At 39.8% G+C, this 18,817-nt stretch overlaps 1 protein-coding gene across 13 annotated transcripts in view; it reads left to right on the plus strand.

Moving 5' to 3' along the window:
• Positions 1-18,817, plus strand: part of PIP5K1B (phosphatidylinositol-4-phosphate 5-kinase type 1 beta) — a 1,685,295-nt gene that overhangs the window by 1,143,825 nt on the left and 522,653 nt on the right. The window lies entirely within an intron of this gene.

Consider the following 18,817-nt stretch of genomic DNA (forward strand, 5'->3'; position numbering starts at 1 on the left):
AGGTCACCATGAATGAAAAGATTTTTTGGGGTGATGCCTACATAAAAAAATGTCCTGCTTTGAAAAATGGAAATGTGTAAAGAAATGGAGGGGCTATGCTAGACGAAAGATCAAAATTTCAAATGCTCACGAGTGTAAATTCAGCAGCTCAAAATCGCTATCGTGGGGGGCTGCATCCCCCTCCCCCAGATAAATATATATTCCAAAATTGCACTACAGTGAGGAAAGGGCAAATATTTCAATCTTCACTGTACTGCGATCCAAAAAATAAATATCGAGTTGCTGAATTTCCGCTCATGTGAGCTTTCAGCTTTTAGATCTTTTGTCAATATAAAGTAGACCCAAAATAGAAACGTGTAAAGCATCCTAGCCTAATTCTGGGCACTCATGTTCAGACAGGATGGAATGCATTTGTCAAGATCAGTGAAGATATTTTTTGCCGCAGATATTTTGCAATATTTGACAAACATAAGGCAGGATTTTTGCAAGGTCGAAAATTTAACAGTTTACAGATAGCAACATTTGATGCATCTATGATGGTTGTAAATACTAAACGTTTTTTATTGGAAAAAGTTACTGCGTTCCCCCAAGATTGGTTTTATTATTGTTTGTGAAACATGGTTAAAGAGCAATGACTGGAAACCAGGTCTGTCAAGGTATGCATGTTTTTACTGTAACAGACACTCTAACATTAAATTGGGTGAAGGTGTCATGATAGGGATTAAAGATAGTTATGAAACTTGTGATTATTGCATGTTCAATGATAACAGCTGCGACAATGTGTGGTACTGACAGCTATGCCAGAAGAAGTAAAGCAATGGATGTGTAACATTTGTCAGCACAGCTAGCTGAAATTTTGTAAAGAAGTATATGTCATTTGAATATCAAACTGATTTATATAAATGTTTGTGTTGAAGAATGTATTTGTAAAGCTGCCTGTGTTAAAAATTTACTAACAGTAGGTCTTGACTTTTGTAAATGGGATACTGGAACAGAAGAGGTTAATCTCAGTCTATCTGACTTTTAAAAATAGTAAGAAATTAAATTGCTTAATTTACGCTATAAAGATTGTATCTTACAGTTCTGATTGCAAACAGAGACTAAATGTGTGGGAAAACAAGTACTAGGAAGCCTTCTGTATTGTCTTCAGCAGTGAACTAATTGCTACACTGGGAGGGTAGAAGTTTGAAATTGTTTTATGACTTCCAGAAGCTGAAACAGATCTTAAGAAAGCTCTATGTTTGTGTATTATTGACACATATGTGCTACATCCTGGCACTTTCTAGCAAAGTGGGTAGTATGGGAACCAGAAGTCATATGTCCAGATGTGTGTGTTGTCATTCTGTAAACCAGCTCTGTAATGATATTTTAATACTAGATGAGACTGAAGTCTCATAGCATTCTGTTTTTGGAACCTGACAAAGAAGGAACCGTCACCTACTTTCATCTTGCCTTGCTCTAGTAAGTGACCAGAGAATAGTAATTCTTTAGATCAGCCAGGATAATATAGTGAGATTAGTTAAATAATGTGTTTCTGTATCTGTGTGAATCTGTTCATCTGTGTTATTGTAACATTTCCTGTGATTGAAAGCCTGGTGTTTATTGCAAATAGTTATTCCATATTCTCATGTTCTTTTATTATTTATTATTAAATATATTTAAACTTTTCATTGTGGGTGGTCCTTTAGAGAATATTTTAGCATTTGAGAGTACTCATATCTATTGAATGATGAGTCTGTGGCCACTCCTGAAAGCCTTACTGCATTGGTCAAAAACTAACATTTGTATTAATATGAATTTCACTCAGTATAATTGGGTACCCATGTAGTAAGACCCTTAGAGTAGCTGGCTTTGGAGTGTCTGGTGGCAGTAACTACCTTATAGTCTTGGCAGAAGGGAGCATAGCTAGTAAATCTGTGACAGCCTTTTCCAGGTGTGTGTGTGTGTGTGTGTGTGTGTGTGTGTGTGTGTGGGTGTGTCTGTGTGTGTGTGTGTGTGTGAATGTTTGTGTATGTATGTGTGAAAATCAAATCAGAAAGAATGTGTGGTGTCAGCTGCTTGGAGTAGGGACACGAAGCACTGGTTTCACAGAGAGGGTGCTATAGGGCTTAGCTTGGACACTCAGTTGAGGACTCAACTCTATAGCTGTGGCAGTAGGGAGTCTTATTGTGGACCTGAAGGGAAACAGAGAGAGAAACCCAGGCCCTGGAGTGAGTATGTTTCCTGTGTGCTTTTAAGGGCAATTGTGCTTGTTGCAGAGAACTGCATCAGGAAATACAGTGTGTATCTATTTTTGTTCCAAGTGAACATCCCTCTCCGGTGTCAGTGGTGAGGATTCAGGCTTCTTGATTACTGGCCCAGAGAGGGGACATCACAAAACCAATACTTTAGATTGTATAACTGTGACAGTAAAGACAACTCTGGAACATATAACTTTTGTTGGAGTGTATAGACCACCAAAGTCAAGTAAGTGCTGATTACTTAGAGGAAGTCATGCATTTCTTGCATAAAATAAATTTGCCAGAAACAGACTAGAATAATATTGCTTCAACAGCATTAGTAAGAAAACCATTCACAATGTGTGTTCAGAAACAATTGCTTCAGATTGTAAAAAAAAAAAAAAAAAAAAACTACCAGGGAGCAGAACGTACTACACAGTGTTTGTGTTTCTAGAGAAATTACTGTTACTTCATATGAAGTTTTCCCACCGTTGTTCTGCAGTAATCATGCGGTCATAAAGGTTAATTTGTTGCTAGATAATTCTGCCAAACTGAAAACTAAATGAATGCACAGAAGGTTACTTATGGATTATATGGAAAATCGGGCACTATGTAAAATTAGTTGGAGTGATGGGTTCAGTGGAAAAACTGCAGAAGGAATGTGGAAAGTTTTGAAAGAGAAATTGAATACAAAAAAAATTAAAAAAAAAGAAAGAGCGTCAAGATCTAGGCATATTTCCATAAAAACAAGATAACTGATTAAGGTGAGAGACAAAAATATAAGAAATGGAAAAGAGGTCGAACTACATCTTTGAAAACTAAAAATAAACAGGCTGGACAAACAAATTAAGCATTGTGTGAGACAAGATCAAGAATATTTGAAGAAAATGTATATAAAAATTTTGAGCATAATAGGAAACCATTTTACAGATACATAAGATGTGGATGGAGTAAAGACATATAAACTGATAAACTGTATGTAGATTCTAAAATGTATTCTCAGACACAGCACATTATAGATATATTTACAAAATCTTATGCAAAACAGTTTGGCTCCACAAAGGGGTGATAAGTTGTTCTAGTGACATCCAGGTAACCTCAGATACTGGAATCAAACTAGAATATATTGAAAAAGAACTATGCAAAATGAATCCAAATAAAGCACAGGAAGGAGACATTATTAATAATAAAGACATGAGAACACTTCAGCAAGAACTTACAGTGCCATTATATCTGTTATTTACTAGGTCATATTAATTTGGGGAAATTCCTCAAGATTTGAAATATGTTCTTATTAAACCTGTCTTTAAGGGAAAGGGGAGAAGGATAAACCCAGAGTCATATAGACTCTTAACGTCTACTTTCGTGTTGTGGAAAAGTACTGGAGAAAGTAATATTGGATAAGTTATTGTCGGAATTGGTACTTGAAACCATATATCAGCATGCATATGTTGAAAATAGATCCAATATAATAACAGCTATGAATGAAAAATTGTGCTGTGATGTAATTTTTATAGATTTAAGTTCAGCATTTGACAGAGTCATACAAAAAACACTGATCAATAAATTAGAAGAACTAGGTATTGATTTACTCTTGATAAGATAGATAGCTGCATGGCTTACAAATAGGACGTGGCAAATATCATACAGCAATTGGACAGGAGATGTTCTTGGTTACAGTCAGGGTGTCCCATAGTGCTCTGACATAGGGTCTTACTTGTTTAGATTGTATCTTTCAAACCTATCTTTCTCACCTGAGGTTTTCTGCAGTCTGTATGCAGATGGCCTGAAATTGGGTAAATTGAATACATGTGTTGCAGATAAGGCATGTCTGCAAAAGAACTTGACTAAACTGACCATTTGAGCACAGGAGAATAATATGCTAATAAATAAATCATAAACTAAGCATATGAGACTTTTAAGGCATAAACTGAAAGGTGAATATTTAATACAGCGCACAGTGATTAAAATTGTAGATTCATTTAAGGACCTGGTTATGTGGTTAGATTCTAATCATATCAACCAGTATGGTTAATGATAGTTGTAGAACTGTAAGTTGTATAAAAAAGTTTTATAAAGTCTAGGAATTCAGAAATGATGAAGTAATTGTTTGTTAGTTACATTAGACTCAAACAAGTATGGAATAACAATATGGAAACCTTTCAAGAAAACAAGCATGAGTAAACTGGAAAGAGTACAGTGGAAATACACCAAGGGCATTCATGGATGTGAAATTTTAAGTTATTGTGAATGACTAAAATATCTGAACTTGTATAGTGTCTTTTATAGATATCTCAGAGGAGATCTTATTCAGGTACATTGGGCATTTAGAGACAACTACCTTTGGGAATGTTTGAGGTTATCAAAAAGTAGTAGAGAATCATCAGACAATCTATGTAGAAGATTCTTCAGGAATGAGAAGTGTACTAATTGGTTCTGTGACATAGCAGCTGATGCATGGAACAGGCTACTTGTTTGTCTTTCGGCTTTTTCCCGGTAAGGGGTCACCACAGTGGAACTCCGGTCCACTAATGATTGGTAGTAGATTTTTTTACAAAACACCAAGGTGCCAGCTCGACGCCCAACCTTCAACGAAGGCACGCCCATTTACACATGCATGTCTTTCGAATACTACACAACCGTGGGGAGGACATGCAGACTCCACACAGAAGGCACTCCCAAACCAAGCCGAGAATCGAACGGGAGAACCTCTTGCTGTGAGGTAACAATGCTACAGCCATACCACCGTGGCATGCATGGAACAGGCTACTAAATTACATTAAAGCAAGTACTAGTTTAGATATGTTTAAGAACAGCCTGGACACTTGTTATGGGAACAAGTGTTTTGGTATAGTAGCAGGCTAGAAGGGCATTAATGCCCATGCTTAAAATATTTGTATGCATGTATTTATGTAAGTACAACTTACGTTTTCCTGTTCCGATGACTAAACCTTACAGAGTGATGTACTTTAAGAACATTTTTATATATGTATATAGGAATGTCAGCTGGAGATGTCCCATTTTGTCTTTTTGATGCTTCGGTGCTGTGAATGCAGTGGCAAATTATAATAAATATTTCATTATGTAAAGAGTTAGCCTGTGCACTGGTAGTAAGTGATGTTTGTGTAGGACTTTAAAAGGGGTCAGCAAAACGGCATTACAGCGAATGCCGTTTTTCGCAGACACATACAGACCGAAATCTTAAAAGAGCAAAACCCCAGTTCACCAATTTTTTTCCCATGAAAAAAAATCAATGAACCAGCAAAACACAACATACCACTTACAATGTGGGGACTGTGCCCCGCCCCAACTAAATATACAAACTCCAAGATCGCACGATAGTTGGGTAAAGGGCAGTGTCACAGCTCAGGCCAAGCGATTTCTCTCCCTGGGAAGGAAATTGCTGACCTGAGCTTTCGCTCTTTTTCGAATTCAGTTTATATGTGTCGGAAAAATGGCATTTACTGTAATGCCGTTTTGCTGATATGATATAGACCCTTTGAAAAGTATACATGGAAGATCAGTTGCATGGACAATGCAAACAGTTGAAGACTGTTGTTAACCTTTGAAGTTCTAAATACCTGTATATTACTTTAAAGACAGAAGGCAGTTATTGCATTTGCTGTTTGATTATTGTATTTCTTTTTATTCCTTTTCAAGCAGTGAAGTGGAGGAGATTATTGGGATTAGTAGATTTTAGTATTTTGTTAAATGTGTAGGTCATCTTTAGAAAATTATGCTCTACATGGCTGTTATCAAGTTGGCATAACACTCTAGTAGTGACTTGTTTGATCTATTCTGTGGATTTAAAAATATTATATTTAAATAATAGTAGTTTACATAGTCCTCCCTAATGAGATGGAGTTATCTTAACTAAAAAGAATACCTGCAGATGTTTGTTTCATCAAGAAAGTTGTCTAGCCCTGTTGGAGCATCTCACACCTTGCAGGTGGGGATTTACTTGGAGTCTTCCTCACAAAGGAATGTTAGTTGGTGAGTATGAGGTGTTTTTTGTATCTCTACAACTATCATGATGAGTGTGGGGCTTGCTCAAAGGTAAGGGGCAAAGATGTAAAATTTTGCACATATTGTTGTATCTATCTGCACCTGAATATGGGGGCTAGGAAAGGATTTCAGGTGATTCATAAGATTCTGGATGAATCCAAGAATTAAACAAATTTTGGAGGAGAAATTACTTTATTACTTTTTTTTTTTTTGCAAATAATCTGGTACCATCATGACCCTCACAACAGTAATCTTTTCCCTGGCCAGGTTAGGCCATCCCTGTAAGGAATTATAGTTGTTATGTCAGCCCCTTAAGGAACTAAGGTTGTTATGCCACCCTTTTAAGAAACTAGAGTTGATATGCCACCCTTTTAAGTAGCTAGGGTTATTATGCTACCCCTTTAAAGAACTAGGGTGTAGTATGGTATTCCATGAGGGGATCCGTATGGATCACCGAAGGGCAACATAACCGAAATAGATTCGGCCAGGCATACTTGCGTGCGAAAGTGCTTTTCACTGAAAAGCACTTTCACGTAAGTATGCCTGTTGCGGAGATCGCCCTACAGTGGGGATAAGAGAAAATTCCCTTTTCTCCACTGTAGTGCGACCTCAAAGTGAGAAAATTTAACTGGGGGGGGGTGTCCACATGGGGGGTGCAGGGAGGGCTTGCCCCCCTGCAAAAACATAAAAGTAATGTTTTGTTTATTTTTTTAAACAGACTTTAACGAAAGTGCTTTTTCGGTGAAAATACTTTTGTTAAAGTGTGTTCGGTGATTGTGGATTCGGACTATTGAACTTTAGTTCAATAGTCCTAGATCCATTCTATGAGTTGTTCCACAGTGAAAATATTCTCATGTGATTCAGTCATGTATAAAGCCACACTCTTCTACATGAGTTATGATGGTTATGTATGACTTAAGCTTACTAGCCCAGATCCCAAGTAAACTCCATATCATCTAGATTTAATCAGGAAAGTCCATTAGATGTTGTCTACATTTTAGTATAGCTCTTGACTTCATTCTGCACAAGTTGCACGGTACAAAGTCTGAGTATATGCTTGTATAGTGGATCAGGATTTGGCGAAATGTAAGTTAGTATCTTATGAATGGTTGATGATTAGTGAATGCCTTAGATGCCATTTCTGAGCCTGGCAGTGTTTGTCATTCTGCTTATTTGATGATGCCAAGTTGGAAGCACTAGGAAGAAGGGTCCTAAGAAAGATCTGGTTTAGTTTGAAGACCAAACATATAAATGGAAGCTGGAATTCAGTGCCACAAATTGTGTGGCCACACAAATACACTAAATACTAAATACTACGTGTCTACAGTGGTGAGGAAATCATTCTATGTTGTGCAACTTATAAACAAAGGTATGGCATCTAAGTCCAAGGAAGTCATTGTTCCACTGTATTCCGCATTCATCAGACCTGTCATTGAGTACAATGCCCCCTTTGGTATGTACCTAACCAGGCATATCCAACAACTGGAACGTCCACAGAGATTCCTCATTAAAAACATACAGGGTGTAAGTAATATGTCCTATGCAGACTGCCTCAAGGCCCTATCCCTGTATTCTGTCTCTTGCAAGCTTTCAAGGGAAGAGCTATGCCTGGCATACAGGGCATTGTCAGACCCCACTCTGAAGGACCTCCTGCAGATCCAGAAAACAAACAGCACCAGAATTACCCATTCTAAAGGCTTAAACCTTACCTGTGATATAAATAGGACCTCCTGGAGAGATAGGTATATATCTCAGAGATTAGCCCGTTTATGAAACAGGCTCCCCATCCATGTGAAGCAGAGTTCCTCCCTAACCCAATTCAAGTGCAACTTGGACAATTGGGTGGGAAACCAGAAATTCATCCCTGGTTTAGCATCTATGTCTCTAACGGACAGAGGTAACCTGTAAATGGTTCATCTCCGAGGCCCATGCTTACACTTATCAAGGGGATCAGAACTTGTCAGAGATTTGGGATGCATGGCTAGGCTTAAAAAGGCCCTTGTGGTTGTTAGCTTAGTAAACACCTATGAACCTATAACAGGAAATGGACTGTGAGATTTTAAACATGACCCGGATAAATCAAGTATGCCACTGAAGTTATCCCTGTTCAGACTCTTGCAGGACTACCTCTGGAGTACTAATCATATTTCTGTATGCCATGTTTAAAAAAATGCAATATCAAACTGACTGAACATGTCCAATTGAGCATGAGCAAAATTACCAGCTTGAGTGGAAACTGGTAGCCTTAAACTGAAACATCTGGAAAGAGATAAGGGAACAGGACCTATAATATGGATCTTGGAGATCCTTCTGTGATTAAGGAAGCACTGACCATAGGTAGAATGCATGGGTATGTGTCATGATTTTACAAATCAGGTTGATATGTTTTGGAAGGAGATGTAAAGAAGTTATGTTAGAGGACACTTTGTTAGACCACTGACTTTACTACTACATTGCATCACAGATACTGAAGTAGTAATTGAAGTGTACAGAAAATGGTACTGAGAGACTGAAAAGTACCAGGTATTAGCTGTACCGTACGCTTAGAGGAGTCAGATGGGGGCACATAGCTGTCTTCAACTGGAAAGCTTATATATCTGTATGTTTACAGTACCAGGGACCAAATGGGAAAGTTTATGAAGTGGAACTGTAAACCCTAAATTTGAAGAAGACAGAACTATCATTTTTCAGATGTTGCACTTCTTAAAAGTAATTAGTGCAGGCAGGAATGGCAAGTCAGAATTCAGTGCAGAAAGGTGCCATATCAGAAAAAAGTAAGTGGCAAAAGGGTCTGACTTAAACATTTGTATCAGGGACTAAAGAATCTGGGAATTCCTTCAGCCTTCATATTGTTTATTAATACTCTAGGGATCTTTTCCTGCAGCCCTTGACATTTCAGCATAAGGTGATTATTATTTACATGGAGGTATCAGTGTAGAATGATATATATATATATATATATATATATATATATATATATATATATACATACAGCATTTGTAAGAGAGACAACATGTTTGTTTTATATGTAGTACTGAAATGAATCTGCAGGTATATTATCTAACTGGCAACCTACAGAAGAGCACTACCTGAGATTTAAGTTATTAGCCTAGTCCTGCTGTATTTAAATATATCCAGTTACCAAATTAATGTATCAGAGAAAAGCCATGCATCAGGTTTTTAATGCTAACTTCGGTGAAGATGATTGACATACAAAGATGTCTGCAACATCTCTGTATGCTTTAAATATTTGTTGTGAGTTACAATGGTCTGGTTACAGACTGAATGATAACAAGCTTTCTTAATGCAAAGCTTGTCACTGCAGAGACAAAATGTACCTTTTCATTTTCTTCAAAGTATGACCTTGCGTCACTCAAAGAACAGGATTCTACATGCAAATAAAACTGAAAGGGCTGGAAAATGCAGCTTTACTTGTGAAATTCAGCTCTTCACAAGCAAAGGTCACCACTAATTTCAGTGACAGAATGGTCTGACCTATATAATCTTCCATTCTGTTAGAGTGCATTTATTCATGCAAAATGCCCTTTTCCAAGTAACTGTAATCTATTTTAGCATTGCTTGACATTTGAAATACCTGCATTGAAATGAGTGTGTCATTCTTTATGACAAAAGCCCAGGCTATCATAATTTTCTTCTGATGTTTTGACCAACTGCTATTAAAGAACTCATTTCTAAAAGTTAATCAGTTGCTATATAATAGATTTCTTAACTAAGTTGTAGAATAATAGATCTTATAGATATAAGAAAAAGCATATTGTTCAAGTGTCCTACTGTAACAGGCACTGAAAGTCTTAGGCAAGGATTCAGTAGATTCAAAGAAGCTTACATGTATCCTGAGGGAGGAAGGCAATCAAGTCAAACGGAACAATTTGTCTATCATGTATTTTATCCTCACAGAGGGTGCATGTGAAGTCCTCTAAATCTCATTTTTGCCATTTTAGCAGCCTTGTCAGCTGTTAAAGAGAGCACTAGAAACCTGGAACTAATCATAGTGGAAGTAGCATATATTGGTTATTCTGAATGTTAAAATGCATTTACAGAAACTGATCCATAGCAGATGAAAGCATGCTGCATAAAACATACAATCATCACAGAAAATGATTAATTAAAATCGTACCTATAGTATAAAGGTCCGCTTTAAATTGAAGAAAAAGACGTGCTGCTGAAACTGCAGGGACCAAATTTGTGATCCTTAGAAATGCAAAATGGAATATGTGAGAAGAATATATATTACATCAGTGGTTATGGTACCTTGGAATATTTTCCCCTTATATGCACGCTCAAACATTAGGGATGTGGGGGACCTGGCACCCCCAGACCAGAAGTGCAGGAGGCCAAAGTCCATCCCCCCAGAAAAAAACTGTCACAGCTTTAGAGTGAGTTTCGATATTTAATGTGAACAGTTGCAAATGACACTTCTTTAACAGTTGTAGTGCTCATAATTACAGATGTTGTACTTTTCATATGGAGCCATGGAAAAGTATGAGATGTGCAAAATGTGTAGACAATGAAAGTATTAACTTATCTGTACCAAAGTACAAGAATAGTCTTCTCAAATATTGTGGGAAATCAATGGACTTCTGTGACTGGAAACAGAAAAAATGTGTAACAAGTACTTCAGACATAATGCAGAGACTTCTCTAGCCTTAGTTGTCACTGAAATAACCCATAGATGGGAAAGTCACCTCTTCACAAGCAACATAGGTTCATAGGTGTGTACTAGGCTAATGGCCCTGGAGCCTTTACAAGCCTAGCCCATAGACGTGCCCTGGCATCGTGCTGCCTGACGTTAGTTCCCAGTGCCTCTATCAAGTAGAGCCACTGGAGTGATCCCCAGGGTGAACTTTCTATTACCCATCCACTCATCAAGATTTCTCTTGAAGAGGGACAGCGAGGTGCTCTGCTTGACATGTATGGGAGTCTATTCCAGCGTATGGGCAGTCTCTGTGTGAGGAACCTGTCCCTCCAGCATGTTCTGTTGATTGTGGTAATGAGGTTGAGGTCTGTGGAGCATGTGGTGCAGAGGGATTGGGATTTCTTTAGATGTAGCACTTCTAACAGAGCTGGGTCAGATATGGCTTTGTAAGTCAAGCAGAGATCGCCTCTAAGTAGGCGATGTGAGACAGAGAATAGTTGCTGTCTTCTGGTCTGTCCATGTAGGACATGTGTTTAATCCCTAGTATCCTCTTCATGAGTTACTTCTGTGACCTGTCCAGCTGTTGCAGGTGTCTAGTGAGGTACATGCCAAATGGGGCATTGTACTCGATGATTGGTCTAATGAGGGAAGAGAAAAGAGAGACGATGACCTCTTTCTTCCTGAATGCAAAACCCTTGGTAATGAGCTGTGTCACACATAAGGACTTTCTGACCACGGTGGCAATGTGGTGGTTGAAGGAGAGGTTGCTGTCAGCTTGTGTTCCCAGATCTCTTATAATGCCTTCAGTGTTCAGTGGGCTCTCATTGATGTCATAGTTAGTGGGAACTGAGTTTTTGCCAAAGGGGATGACAACGCATTTTGTGGCATTAAGCTTAAGGCCATGGTTTCGACACCAGTCATTGTTCTCAGTGAGGACTTCCTGGAGTATGTCTGCATCACTTGGGGAGTTAATAACAGCTCCCAGCTTGCAGTCATCTGTGAAGTTGGTCAGCCAGAGTCCCTTTGTGTTGGCCTGGACTTCTGAGAAGTAGATGCCAAACAGGAGAGGACCCAGGACCAATCCCTGTGGGACTCCACTCGTGACTGGTCACCAGTCTGACTTGGAGTTTGCGACTTTCACATTGCGTGTTCTATTTGTGAGCCAGTTTGCAACCCACCTAGTGATATAGGGGTTGATGCCTAGTATGGTGAGTTTATCAATAATTCCCAAGTGCGGAATGGTATCAAAGGCCTTGGCCAGATCGAGGTAGGCTGTATGCACTGCCTTACCTTCATCCACAGCCCTGGTGACTGAAGTCAACCAGGTTGAGCAGGCATGATCTCCCTTTTACAAAGCCAAACTGCATGGAGTCCAGAGTTTGGAGATTTCCTATATCTTTGTTAATTAGGTCCATGATGATGCGCTCCGTAGCTTTACATATCAGACTCGTCAGGCTAATAGGGCGATAATTCCCAGGGTCTGTAATCACTCCCCCTTTATGAAGAGGGATGACTGCAGCAGTGAGCCATTCGGTAGGGACAAAGCCTGAGGTGAGGCTATGGCTGAACAGGGCACACAGATGTGGTGTCAGTTCGCTTTGTAGTTCATGTAGGACACAGCCAGGGATATTATTGGGTCTCATGGAAGCTTTATTCTTGGCCTTGGACAATGCAGCTTTAACCTGGGCTCCAGTAATGCTGGGTGCCTGGCATTCTTCCAGTATTGTGATTGGTCCTTTGGGCGGGAGGGGTAAAGTTGGCACTGAATCTGTCAGCCAGTATGTTGGCAATATCTGTTGGCTCAGTATAGGAGGTATCATTGTGCAGTAACTCAGAGCAAATTTGGGTATTGCTGTGGAGGTTCTTGATATAACTATAAAAAGCTTTGTGATTGTTTTTAGTGTCTGCCGCAATTCTGCCTTCATAGCTGGCTTTAGAGGATTTGATGAGGGATCTCATCTTTTTGTTGAGGCTAATAAGGGAGGTTTTCCAGACTTGGAACTTCACCTTTTTCTGCAACAGTTTCTTCCTTCTGTTGTAGAGTCTATTAATGGCAGGGGACCACCAGATTGGCTTCTTTTTTTTTTTTTGGAGTAGCGCGTCTTGGTTCTGTTGGGTATGGCTAGTTCCATGCATTTATGTACATGTTCATACAGTGCAATGGTGTATGATTCAGCAGTCATGCAGCTATTTTCCATTGGAGTGGGTGCCGTGAAGTTGAAGTCTCCGAGTATGATAGTGTTGGGTTGGACCTTGATAGATTCCAGGGTGCTTAGGAACATGGAGTGAGAGTCTAGGGACATGGTTGGGGACCTATAGCAGGCTATATGACCTGCTATATGCTATATGACCTGGATTGCAGTCTTACCCAATGTTAGTTGTACCTGAAGTATTTCAGATGCATTATGCTGGGCTACTAGTCTGGAGGTGTGCATATCCTTTATGAATATGGAGACACCACCGCCTTTGGAGCTTTGGTCCATGTTTCAATGCCGAAAGGTGTGTAATTAGTTATATATTCATAGGTTCATAGGTATGTACTAGGCTATTGGCCCTAGGGCCTATATAAGCCTAGCCAAAAAGGTACCCTGGCTTTCACCACCCAAGAAAATTATTTTCCTATGCCCCTGTCAAGCAGAGCTACAGAAGTGATCCCCAAGGTGAATTTCCTATTTCACATCCAGTCATCAAGATTTTTCTTGAAGAGTGCTAATGAGGAGCTCTGTTTGACATAGATAGGTAGTCTATTCCAGAGTATGTGAAGTCTCTGGGACAGGAATCTATCCTTCATGCATGTTCTGTTTATTGTGGTGACAAGGTTTATGTCCCTAGAGCATGTAGCTCGGAGGGATTGGGATTTCTTTAAGTGGAGCATGTCCAACAGTTCTGGGTTTGACATAGCTTTATATGTTAGGCAGAGATCGCCTCTGAGTAGGCGATATGCGACGGAGTAAAGCTGGAGTTTTTGAGATAGTCTGCGTAGGGCATCTGTTTGAGGCCAGTAATCCTCTTTGTGATGTATTTCTGTGGCCTTTCCAGTTGTTGTAAATGTCTTGTGAGATACATACCAAAAGGGGAGTTGTACTCTATAATGGGTCTAATGAGTGATGAGTAGAGGGGAACAATGACCTCTTTTTTTCTGGATGAGAAACCTTTTGTGATGAGGTGAGCCACATAGACCACTGTGGTGATGTGAGTATCAAAGGAGAGACTACTATCCACCTGTGTCCCAAGGTCTCTTATCACATTTTCAGTGTTAAGTAGACTACCAGCTATGTGGTAGTTCATGGGTACAGAGTTTTTAGCAAAGGGGATGACAATACACTTTTTGGCATTGAGCTTCAGGCCATGGCTGTGACACCAGGCATCTGTCTGAGTGAGGCCATTTTGTAGTATGTCCACATCATTAGGAGTTTTGATTATGGCTCCTAGTTTGCAGTCATCTGCAGACTTTGTTAGCCAAAGACCTTCTGTGTTAGCCTGTACTTCAGAGAAGTAGATACCAAACAGGAGAGGATCCAGGACTGAACCCTGTGGTACTCCACTTGTCACTGGTCTGAAGTCGGATTTGGAGTCTACTCCTTTCACAGTGTGGGTTCTGTCCATGAGCCAGTTGGCAACCCATCTTGTGACATAGGGATTTATGCCTAGTTTAGTGAGCTTATCTATAATTCCAGAGTGGGGGATGGTGTCGAAAGCCTTGGCGAGATCTAGATAAGCTGTGTGAACCACCTTACCCTCATCTATGGCTTTGGTGACTGCTTCAAAGAAGTCATTCAGGTTTAGGAGACATGATCTGCCTTTTACAAATCCGAACTGGGTAGGGTCCAGAGTTTGGAGATTACCAATGTCTTTGTTTATGAGCTCCATGATGATACGTTCCATGGCCTTGCAGACCAGGCTCATCAGGCTAATGGGGCAGTAGTTCCCGGGGTCCGTTGTGGTTCCCCCTTTGTGTAGTGGGATAACCGTCGTGGTGCGCCATTCAGTGGGCACAAAGCCTGAGGTGAGGCTATGATTGCGCATGGTACTTAGGCAGGGTGGCAGTTCATTCTGTAGTTGGTGTAGAACGCAGCCTGGGATATTGTCAGGTCCCATGGATGCTGTGTTCTTGGCTTTGGAGAGTGTGTTTTTTACCTGTGCAGCCGTAATTACAGGAACTTTGCATTCTTCCGCTATAGAGATGGGCCCTCTAGAGGGAGAGAGGGGGGTAAAGTTAGCACTGAACCTATCTGCCAGGATGTTGGCAATATCAGTTGGTTCTGTATATTTAGTGCCATTGTGCTGTAACTCAGAGCAGATCTGAGTGTTGCCATTGAGATTCTTGACATAGCTATAGAATGCTTTGTGGTTGTCTTTAGAGTCAGTGGCAATTTTGTTTTCGTAACTAGCTTTGGAGGATTTTATGAGGGATCTCAACTTCTTACTGAGGTTGACCAGGGAGTTCCTCTACTCATGAGATTTTACTGTTTTTTTGCAACAGTTTCTTTCTTCTGTTGTAGAGTTTGTTTATGGCAGAGGACCACCAGATTGGCTTCCTTTTTTGGAGGATAGCATCTTGATTCTAATAGGGATAGCTTGATCCATGCACTCATGTAAGTGCTTATAAAGTGCATTTGTGTAGGATTCAGCAGTCGTACCTCTGTTGTCTGTCTGCATGGGTGTCATTAAGTTTGCCACTTCTGTCTTAAGAAGTGTGAAGTTGGCTTTGGAGATGTTTTTTACGGTGGTTTCCGTAATTGGGGGTGGGGGCGGGATGTGGATGTCTAGGGTGATTAGCTTGTGGTCGGATCTGACCAACAAGGAATTGACCACTGGTGTGGAACACCAGTTGCCCATGTTGGTACTGACCAGGTCTAGGATATTGCTGCCCCTGGTGGGGTTGTGAATAAGTTGATCCAAGGCGTTGGAATTTATGAATTCCTGAAAACGTTGAGCAAAAGAGTTGGTACATGAGTAGTTTTCCCAGTTAATGGTGGGGTAGTTGAAATCGCCCATTATTAGGTTGTTAGGTTGTACCCTAATACTTTCCAGTGTATCAAGAAATGAGGAGTGGGAATCCTGGGGCATGTTGGGGGGTCTGTAACAAGCTACAATTTGGATTGCGGTCTTGCCCAAAGTTAGTTGCACTTGGATAATCTCGGATGCATTACACTGTGCGACTAGCCTGGAGGTGTGGATATCCTTAATGAATATGGACACGCCTCCACCTTTAGTGCTTCGGTCAGGGTTAGGTGACCGAAAGGTGTGGTATGAATTATAGCCTGGTAATGCAGGGGTGCTCTCTGGAGCTTTGAACCAGGTCTCATCACAGCACAGATGTCGATGTTCTCCATTTTATGGAGTGCCTTGAGTGAGTGCATTTTGAGGTTTAGACTTCTAGCATTGAGTAGCATTACCCTCAGTCACCAGTAGTTTCAGAAACAGAAAGGTCTGACCTATATCATCTTCCATTCTGTTAGTGCGCATGTATTCATGTAAAATGCCCTTTTCAAAGTAACTGTAATCGTATTTTAGCATTGCTTGACACTTGAAATACCTGCACTGAAATGAGTGTTAAATGTACAGTGCAGTGTGTTCAAGAAAAAAATTCTGATATAGCAATTGTTTTGGCACTATTGCAAGTAGCCAGTTAAACGGTGGAGAAAGTTATTCATATAATGAGCGTGAAACTTAACTATAATTTAAAATAGCAGTGTCTGCTACCAGTAAGGAAATGTGCCCGGCTTTTAAAATCCACTGTGGACTGCCATTTTAAACCTCTCCTACATTTTTCACAGTAAGCTGATTTACTGGTTGCCATATTTATGCTATGTTCTAACATTTTGAGGTTACTATGTGAATCAAGACTGACCAGTAGGTCACACTGAGTATGTGTAAGACCTTAAGCATTGCATATTGTATTCTATATTACTATTGGCACATTCTGTTATTATAATTGTTTGAAATAAAGAGTAAAATGTTATGTGTTGTCATGAAACACGCACGACAGCTTTAGCACAAGATGAGAACAGGTATGATCTAATGAGGCTAGAAATAGCATTAATTTGTAGCATAATCAACACTGTTTGCATGCACACAAACTTTTTATTTCCAAGCCATTTTGTACTTCTCTATTGCAGTATTTATGATTATCCCATAAACGTTTAGTTAACTAATTAATTAAAACTATGTAGTACTAAAGTTATAACTTTAGCATGTGCACTCATTTCTTTCAAACAAAAGAAGAAAACAAGAAATGTTTCACCCTGAAGATACATGGTTGAACAACAGAAATAAAGAAAGAAAGAAGTGAATGCTTCATTTCTACAGAAACATCATGTTGATGTTTATTCTGACAGTAAAATGTTTCATGGGCCTGCCTTTGCACATGTGCCCTCCTCTGAGTCATTCTTAGAACTGTAAACATAGGAGCCCAATGTGCTTGGGTTTTGAGTCTTTAAAAGCAAAGAACTGCTCCCATAAAAGCAAAGGAAATAAACTGCTTCAGCAGAATGATTTATTTCTTGTTTGGGTAGAGTGTGTAAGTCAGTATGTTCACTGCTTTATGGACAGAAGCTCTCCCCAAGCCCATTTTAGGAAAATCTTGCAGAAATAATTCTAGTTCTTTCAACTTCACATTCAGAAACTTTTCTCAGACTATTTGTGTGTAAATGTATGTTAGTAGTCCTGTATTTTTCTTTCCTCCTAACAAAGTCAGTTAGCAGAGGGGATTGACCACTGGATGTAGTAACCAAGAAGATAAACTGGTCCAAGGGACCATCTATAGTCATAGCCCCAGATGCATAGAGTGGCATAAGGACAAAATTCAATTCATACACTTCTGAATATGAACAAAGTTTCACCCGAGTAATACAGCATAATATATTATAAGAATATATGTCAGCTTAGCACTTGTGCACTTTGCTCAGAAGCATGCTTTGCAACATGTGTTAAGGGACTCACTGAAATCTGGCTGGATGTCTCTGACCTGTCCTTGTCCATCTCCCCAGTAATCTGCAAAGGCTGCATCAAGAAGTCTTGGAGCAGGCAACCCAGTGGCAGTATACTGAGAGAGGTAATGCACTGACATCCCTTAAAGGTCATCCTGCCCTGCTAGTTCACACAGGTCTATTGCATCTTTTCCAGAAATGGTGCTAGGCCCACAGTTCATTGGTGCCTGCTTATTGAAAATTCTGTACTTATTTGCATTGTATGGTTTCCTTACACTTCACTGAACCCTAGCTCCCCAAAGATTTATCCCCGCACTCCAGCTCATTGATTAGTATTTTCAAAAAGGAAAGTATTGACCATGTAGTTTCCGACTGTGAAATAGCAATGGTTATTTCATTCTGAGACAGTTCTCCTTTCTTCATGTTTGTGCAACTATGGACTTGGTATGAATAAGTTCAGAGGGTGTGGAGATGTAGAGAGGCTTATGTCTGGTTTGTTTGGTGTGTTAGATCCGGAGCAGCTTCACTCTGTGAGTTGAGTTTTGGGTAAGTTACACCTCAGGGATTATTAGGTAAAGTCTGGTCTTACTTTTTGAATGTAAAGCAAATATATACATGGGCTACTTTTTGAATGTAAAGCAAATATATACATGGGCATGCTACTGCAAGATTCCAAAGCATGGCTTTTTGCCAGATAGGATCATGACACTAGGCAGTGTGTGCTCTCCTGGTCTATGTTTAGCAGTCTCTACATATTGTGCAGTTAGTGCAGATGTTCGGTCCACAACCTGGAGTATTTCTAAGCTTGATGCTGTGAGGAATGCACACTTCTCCTCCAAGCAGTCATTCACTGACCCCAGACCTGATGGCTTTTTATAGGAATAATTCTTAAGTAGTGCTGCAGTCTTACCACTGTGATATTTTAATGATGCTCTACAGTATCGTTGCTGTAGTTCAGGCTATATGTATTCATATGAGGTTATATACAGATAATAAGGAATGCG

The sequence above is a fragment of the Protopterus annectens genome, chromosome 2.part2, assembly GCF_019279795.1.
Source record: "Protopterus annectens isolate FY-2018-M chromosome 2.part2, PAN1.0, whole genome shotgun sequence".
NCBI lineage: Eukaryota > Metazoa > Chordata > Ceratodontiformes > Protopteridae > Protopterus > Protopterus annectens.